The sequence below is a fragment of the Heptranchias perlo genome, unplaced genomic scaffold (genome assembly GCF_035084215.1).
Source record: "Heptranchias perlo isolate sHepPer1 unplaced genomic scaffold, sHepPer1.hap1 HAP1_SCAFFOLD_443, whole genome shotgun sequence".
Taxonomy (NCBI): Eukaryota; Metazoa; Chordata; class Chondrichthyes; order Hexanchiformes; family Hexanchidae; genus Heptranchias; species Heptranchias perlo.
Window position 1 is genome coordinate 155001 of NW_027139457.1, and position 7500 is coordinate 162500.

Sequence of the window (7500 nt, forward strand, 5' to 3'; positions counted from 1 at the left end):
CCTGCTAACTCGGCGTCCGTGAGACCGACCGACTTCGCTTTACCGCCGGAGCTAGAGTGGGGCAAGGGGCACGGTTGGGTACCGGAACGATCACGTTCGCACACCGGGAAGTCGAGTGCCGGGTCTCGAAACGGAGCCGGGTCGGCCCAATTTAAAACGGAGAATAGAGTGCTGCCCTCTGCGGGTGAAAACCTGGAAGTACGTTGGTTAATGATTTCCAGTTCACCCCGCTTGGTCAGGCCCACTCGGAGGCGGATAACTCCGGAACGCCGAGGCCGATTTCCTCCGGGTATGGCTCGTTGCGTGCGGCAGGAGGCGGCGCAGCGTACGGTACCGAGCACTCGGAGATGCGGTGCTGCCCGCCGGAGTGACAGCGAAAGGCTGCGCACCGCTTTCCGCCTGGTAACTCGGCGTCCGTGAGACCGACCGACTCCGCTTTAGCACCGGAGCTAGAGTGGGGCAAGGGGCACCGAAGGGTACCGGAACGATCACGTTCGCATACCGGGAAGTCGAGTGACGGGCCGCTGAAAGCGAGCAGGGTGCCACCGCTCGGGGCCCCGGTTTGTCCGTCCCACCCGGAGGCCCATATCTCCGGAAGGCACAGGCCGATTTCCTCCGGGTATGGCTCGTTGTGTGCGGCCGGACCAGGCGCAGCGGACGGTACCGAGCACTGGGAGGTGCGATGCTGCCCGCCGGAGTGACAGCGAAAGGCTGCGCACCGCTTTCCGCCTGCTAACTCGGCGTCCGTGAGACCGACCGACTCCGCTTTACCGCCGGAGCTAGAGTGGGGCAAGGGGCACGGTTGAGTACCGGAAGGATGACGTTCGCACACCGGGAAGTCGACTAGCGGGCCGCCGAAAGCGAGCTCGGGGCCCCGGTTTGTCCGTCCCACCCGGAGGCCCATATCTCCGGAAGGCACAGGCCGATTTCCACCGGGTATGGCTCGTTGTGTGCGGCCGGACCAGGCGCAGCGGACGGTACCGAGCACTCGGAGGTCGGGCGCTGCCCGCCGGAGGTACAGCGAAAGGCTGCAAACCACTTTCCGCCGCCTCCCTCCGCGGGCGTGAGACCGACGGTCGTCGGGTTTAGTTCCGCGGCTAGAGCAGGACGAGGGGCAGCGAACGGTACCGGAACGAACCCGGTCGCACACCGGGAAGTCGAGTGCCGGGTCTCGAAACGGAGCCGGGTCGGCCCAGTTTAAAACGGAGAAGAGAGTGCTGCCCTCTGCGGGTGAAAACATGGAAGTACGTTGGTTAATGATTTCCAGTTCACCCCGCTTGGTCAGGCCCACTCGGAGGCGGATAACTCCGGAACGCCGAGGCCGATTTCCTCCGGGTATGGCTCGTTGCGTGCGGCAGGAGGAGGCGCAGCGTTCGGTACCGAGCACTCGGAGGTGCGGTGCTGCCCGCCGGAGTGACAGCGAAAGGCTGCGCACCCCTTTCCGCCTGCTAACTCGGCGTCCGTGAGACCGACCGACTCCGCTTTAGCACCGGAGCTAGAGTGGGGCAAGGGGCACCGAAGGGTACCGGAACGATGACGTTCGCACACCGGGAAGTCGAGTGCCGGGCCGCCGAAAGCGAGCAGGGTGCCACCGCTCGGGGCCCCGGTTTGTCCGTCCCACCCGGAGGCCCATATCTCCGGAAGGCACAGGCCGATTTCCTCCGGGTATGGCTCGTTGTGTGCGGCCGGACCAGGCGCAGCGGACGGTACCGAGCACTCGGAGGTCGGGCGCTGCCCGCCGGAGGTACAGCGAAAGGCTGCAAACCACTTTCCGCCGCCTCCCTCCGCGGGCGTGAGACCGACGGTCGTCGGGTTTAGTTCCGCGGCTAGAGCAGGACGAGGGGCAGCGAACGGTACCGGAACGAACCCGGTCGCACACCGGGAAGTCGAGTGCCGGGTCTCGAAACGGAGCCGGGTCGGCCCAGTTTAAAACGGAGAAGAGAGTGCTGCCCTCTGCGGGTGAAAACATGGAAGTACGTTGGTTAATGATTTCCAGTTCACCCCGCTTGGTCAGGCCCACTCGGAGGCGGATAACTCCGGAACGCCGAGGCCGATTTCCTCCGGGTATGGCTCGTTGCGTGCGGCAGGAGGAGGCGCAGCGTTCGGTACCGAGCACTCGGAGGTGCGGTGCTGCCCGCCGGAGTGACAGCGAAAGGCTGCGCACCCCTTTCCGCCTGCTAACTCGGCGTCCGTGAGACCGACCGACTCCGCTTTAGCACCGGAGCTAGAGTGGGGCAAGGGGCACCGAAGGGTACCGGAACGATGACGTTCGCACACCGGGAAGTCGAGTGCCGGGCCGCCGAAAGCGAGCAGGGTGCCACCGCTCGGGGCCCCGGTTTGTCCGTCCCACCCGGAGGCCCATATCTCCGGAAGGCACAGGCCGATTTCCTCCGGGTATGGCTCGTTGCGTGCGGCCGGACCAGGCGCAGCGGACGGTACCGAGCACTCGGAGGTCGGGCGCTGCCCGCCGGAGGTACAGCGAAAGGCTGCAAACCACTTTCCGCCGCCTCCCTCCGCGGGCGTGAGACCGACGGTCGTCGGGTTTGTTTCCGCGGCTAGAGCAGGACGAGGGGCAGCGAACGGTACCGGAAGGAACCCGGTCGCACACCGGGAAGTCGACTAGCGGGCCGCCGAAAGCGAGCACGGGGCCCCGGTTTGTCCGTCCCACCCGGAGGCCCATATCTCTGGAAGGCACAGGCCGATTTCCACCGGGTATGGCTCGTTGTGTGCGGCAGGACCAGGCGCAGCGGACGGTACCGAGCACTCGGAGGTCGGGCGCTGCCCGCCGGAGGTACAGCGAAAGGCTGCAAACCACTTTCCGCCACCTCCCTCCGCGGGCGTGAGACCGACGGTCGTCGGGTTTGTCTCCGCGGCTAGAGCAGGACGAGGGGCAGCGAACGGTACCGGAACGAACCCGGTCGCACACCGGGAAGTCGACCAGCGGGCCGCCGAAAGCGTGCTCGGGTCCCCGGTTTGTCTGTCCCACCCGGAGGCTGATATCTGAGGAAGTCCGAGGCCGATTTCCTCCGGCTAACTCGGCGGGCAATGTGTCCCCCCCCCCACCATCTTCGGCTGATTACCGTGGCTGGACCGGATCAAGGAGCAACGGAACCGTGCCAGAACGACGTCGGTCGGACGGCGTGAACTGATAGTGCCGAGGCCGGAAACCGAGCCGGAAATGTGCACCGATTTATTGGTCCCACTCGCAGGCCCATATCTCCGGAAGGCCGAGGCCGATTTCCTCCGGGTATGGTTCGCTGCGTGCAGCCGGAAGGGGAGCAGCGGACGGCACTGAGCAGCCGGAGGTGCGGCGCTGCCCGCCGGAGCTGCAAGCGAAAGGCTGCGCACCGCTTTCCGCTGGCTAACTCGGCGGCCGTCAGGCCGACCGACTCCGCTTCAGCACGGGAGCTGGAGTCGGGCAAGGGGCACCGAAGGGTACCGGAAGGATCACGTTCGGACACCGGGAAGTCGAGTGCCGGGCCGCCGAAAGCGAGCTCGGGGCCCCGGTTTGTCCGTCCCACCCGGAGGCCCATATCTCGAGAAGGCACAGGCCGATTTCCTCCGGGTTTGGCTCGCTGCGTGCGGCCGGACGAGGCGCAGCGAACGGTACCGAGCACTCGGAGGTGCGGCGCTGCCCGCCGGAGGTACAGCGAAAGGCTGCAAACCGCTTTCCGCCTCCTCTCCCCTCGGGCGTGAGACCGACGGTCGTCTGGTTTGCTTCCGCGGCAAGAGCAGGACGAGGGGCACCGAGCGGTACCAGAACGAACCCGGTCGCACACCGGGATGTCGAGTGCCCGGCCCAAACCCGCTACCCCCCCCCCACCCGAAAGCGAGCCACGGTTTGTGGATTAAAAGTGAAGCGGCAAAGATTTGTAAAACAGCGTGAAATGATGAACCAGAAGCCCAAAGTAATGGTGGGAATAAAAGTTCCGAAATGTGAAATGGTGAACCAGAAGTTGTGTGAACTGTTTAACCCAAAGTGGCAAAAATGGATTAAAAGGGGTGAAATGATCGACCGCAAAGCAGGGCAAGCATTAAACAAAAGCAGCAGCATTTTTTAAAAAGGGACAAATGGTTTACCAGAATCCCAAAAGAATGCTCAGAGACTTAAGTGCCAAAGGGGAAATGGTTAACCAGTAGCTGGGTGAACTGTTTAACCAAAAGTGGGAAAAAGGATTAAAAGGGGTGAAATGATTAACCAGAAGGCGAAAGCAATGTGCCGCGTCAAAGTCCTAAAGGGGAAAAGGTTGACCATAAAGCAGGGAAATGATTAAACCAAAGCAGAAAAATTCAGTAAAAAGGGGCAAATGGTTAACCAGAAGTTGGGTGAACTGCTTAACCAAAAGTGGGAAAGAGGATTAAAAGGGGAGAAATGTTGAACCAGATGTCGAAAACAATGCGCGGCGATGAAGTCTGAAAGAGGAAAAGGTTGACCGCAAAGCAGGGAAAGGATTAAACAGAAGCAGCAATATCTTTTAAAAAGGGACAAATGGTGAACCAGAATCCCAAAAGAATGCTCAGAGACTTAAGTCCCAAAGGGGCAAATGGTTAACCAGAAGCTGGGTGAACTGTTTAACCAAAAGTGGGAAAAAGGATTAAAAGGGGTGAAATGATTAACCAGAAGGCGAAAGCAAAGTGCGGCGGCGAAGTCCTAAAGGAGAAAAGGTTGACCAGAAAGCAGGGAAACGATTAAACAAAAGCGGCAACATTTTTTAAAAAGTGGCAAATGGTTAACCAGAATCCCAAAATAATGCTCAGAGACTTAAGTCCCAAAGGGGCAAATGGTTAACCAGAAGCTGGGTGAACTGTTTAACCAAAAGTGGGAAAAAGGATTAAAATGTTGTGAAATGATTAACCAGAAGGCGAAAGCAAAGTGCGGCGGCGAAGTCCTAAAGGGGAAAAGGTTGACCATAAAGCAGGGAAATGATTAAACAAAAGCAGAAAAATTCAGTAAGAAGGGGCAAATGGTTAACCAGAAGCTGGTTGAACTGCTTAACCAAAAGTGGCAAAAAGGATTGAAAGGGGAGAAATGTTTAACCGGATGTCGTAAACAAGGTGCGGCGATGAAGTCGGAAAGAGGAAAAGGTTGACCAGAAAGCAGGGAAAGCATTAAACAAAAGCAGCAACATTTTTTAAAAAGTGGCAAATGGTTAACCAGAATCCCAAAAGAATGCTCAGAGACTTAAGTCCCAAAGGGGAAATGGTGAACCAGAAGCTGGGTGAACTGGTGAACCAAAAGTGGGAAAAAGGATTAAAAGGGGAGAAATGTTTAACCAGAAGGCAAAAGCAAAGTGCGGCGGCGAAGTCCAAAAGGGGAAAAGGTTGACAAGAAAGCAGGGAAATGATTAAACCAAAGCGGAAAAATTCAGTAAAATGGGGCAAATGGTTAACCAGAAGCTGGGTGAAATGGTTAACCAAAAGTGGCAAAAAAAGATTTAAAGGGGAAAAATGATTAACCAGAAGTCGACAACAATGCGCGGCGATGAAGTCTGAAAGGGGAAAAGGTTGACCACATAGCAGGGAAACGATTAAACAAAAGCGGCAAAATTTTTAAAAAAGTGGCAAATGATTAACCAGAATCCCAAAAGAATGCTCAGGGACTAAGTCCCAAAGGGGAAATGGTTAACCAGAAGCTGGGGGAAATGGTTAACCAAAAGTTGCAAAAATGATTAAAAGGGGTGAAATGATCAACCAGAAGTCGAAAATTATGTGCGGCGGTGAAGTCTGAAAGAGGGAAAGGTTGACCAGAAAGCATTAAACAAAAGTGGCAACATTTTAAAAAAATTGGCAAATGGTTAACCAGAATCCCAAAAGAATGCTCAGAGACTAAGTCCCAAAGGGGAAATGGTTAACCAGAAGCTGGGGGAAATGGTTAACCAAAAGTTGCAAAAATGATTAAAAGGGGTGAAATGATTAACCAGGAGGCTAAAGCAATGTGCTGCGGTGAAGTCCTAAAGGGGAAAAGGTTGACCAGAAAGCAGGGAAAGCATTAAACAAAAGCGGCAACATTTTTTAAAAAGTGGCAAATGATTAACCAGAATCCCAAAAGAATGCTCAGAGACCAAGTCCCAAAGGGGAAATGGTTAACCAGAAGCTGGGGGAAATGGTTAACCAAAAGTTGCAAAAATGATTAAAAGGGGTGAAATGATTAACCAGGAGGCTGAAGCAATGTGCCGCGGTGAAGTCCTAAAGGGGAAAAGGTTGACCACAAAGCAGGGAAAGCATTAAACAAAAGCGGCAACATTTTTAAAAAAGTGGCAAATGATTAACCAGAATCCCAAAAGAATGCTCAGAGACTAAGTCCCAAAGGGGAAATGGTTAACCAGAAGCTGGGGGAAATGGTTAACCAAAAGTTGCAAAAATGATTAAAAGGGGTGAAATGATTAACCAGGAGGCTAAAGCAATGTGCCGCGGTGAAGTCTGAAAGAGGGAAAGGTTGACCAGAAAGCATTAAACAAAAGTGGCAACATTTTTAAAAAATTGGCAAATGATTAACCAGAATCCCAAAAGAATGCTCAGAGACTAAGTCCCAAAGGGGAAATGGTTAACCAGAAGCTGGGGGAAATGGTTAACCAAAAGTTGCAAAAATGATTAAAAGGGGTGAAATGATTAACCAGGAGGCTGAAGCAATGTGCCGCGGTGAAGTCTGAAAGAGGGAAAGGTTGACCAGAAAGCATTAAACAAAAGTGGCAACATTTTTAAAAAAGTGGCAAATGATTAACCAGAATCCCAAAAGAATGCTCAGAGACCAAGTCCCAAAGGGGAAATGGTTAACCAGAAGCTGGGGGAAATGGTTAACCAAAAGTTGCAAAAATGATTAAAAGGGGTGAAATGATTAACCAGGAGGCTGAAGCAATGTGCCGCGGTGAAGTCTGAAAGAGGGAAAGGTTGACCAGAAAGCATTAAACAAAAGTGGCAACATTTTTTAAAAATTGGCAAATGATTAACCAGAATCCCAAAAGAATGCTCAGAGACCAAGTCCCAAAGGGGAAATGGTTAACCAGAAGCTGGGGGAAATGGTTAACCAAAAGTTGCAAAAATGATTAAAAGGGGTGAAATGATTAACCAGGAGGCTGAAGCAATGTGCCGCGGTGAAGTCTGAAAGAGGGAAAGGTTGACCAGAAAGCATTAAACAAAAGTGGCAACATTTTTTAAAAATTGGCAAATGGTTAACCAGAATCCCAAAAGAATGCTCACAGACTAAGTCCCAAAGGGGAAATGGTTAACCAGAAGCTGGGTGAAATGGTTAACCAAAAGTTACAAAAATGATTAAAAGGGGTGAAATGATCAACCAGAAGTCGAAAACAATGTGCGGCGATGAAGTCCTAAGGTGGAAAAGTTACCCAGAAGGCAGGGAAATGATCAAACGAAAGCAGCCAAAAAATTATTAAAAGAGGGGAACTGATGAACCAAAAGATGAGAAACGGCCCGCAGAGACTAAGTCCAAAACGGGAACTGGTGAACCGGAAATGATTAACCAAAAACTAAGTCCGAAGAGGG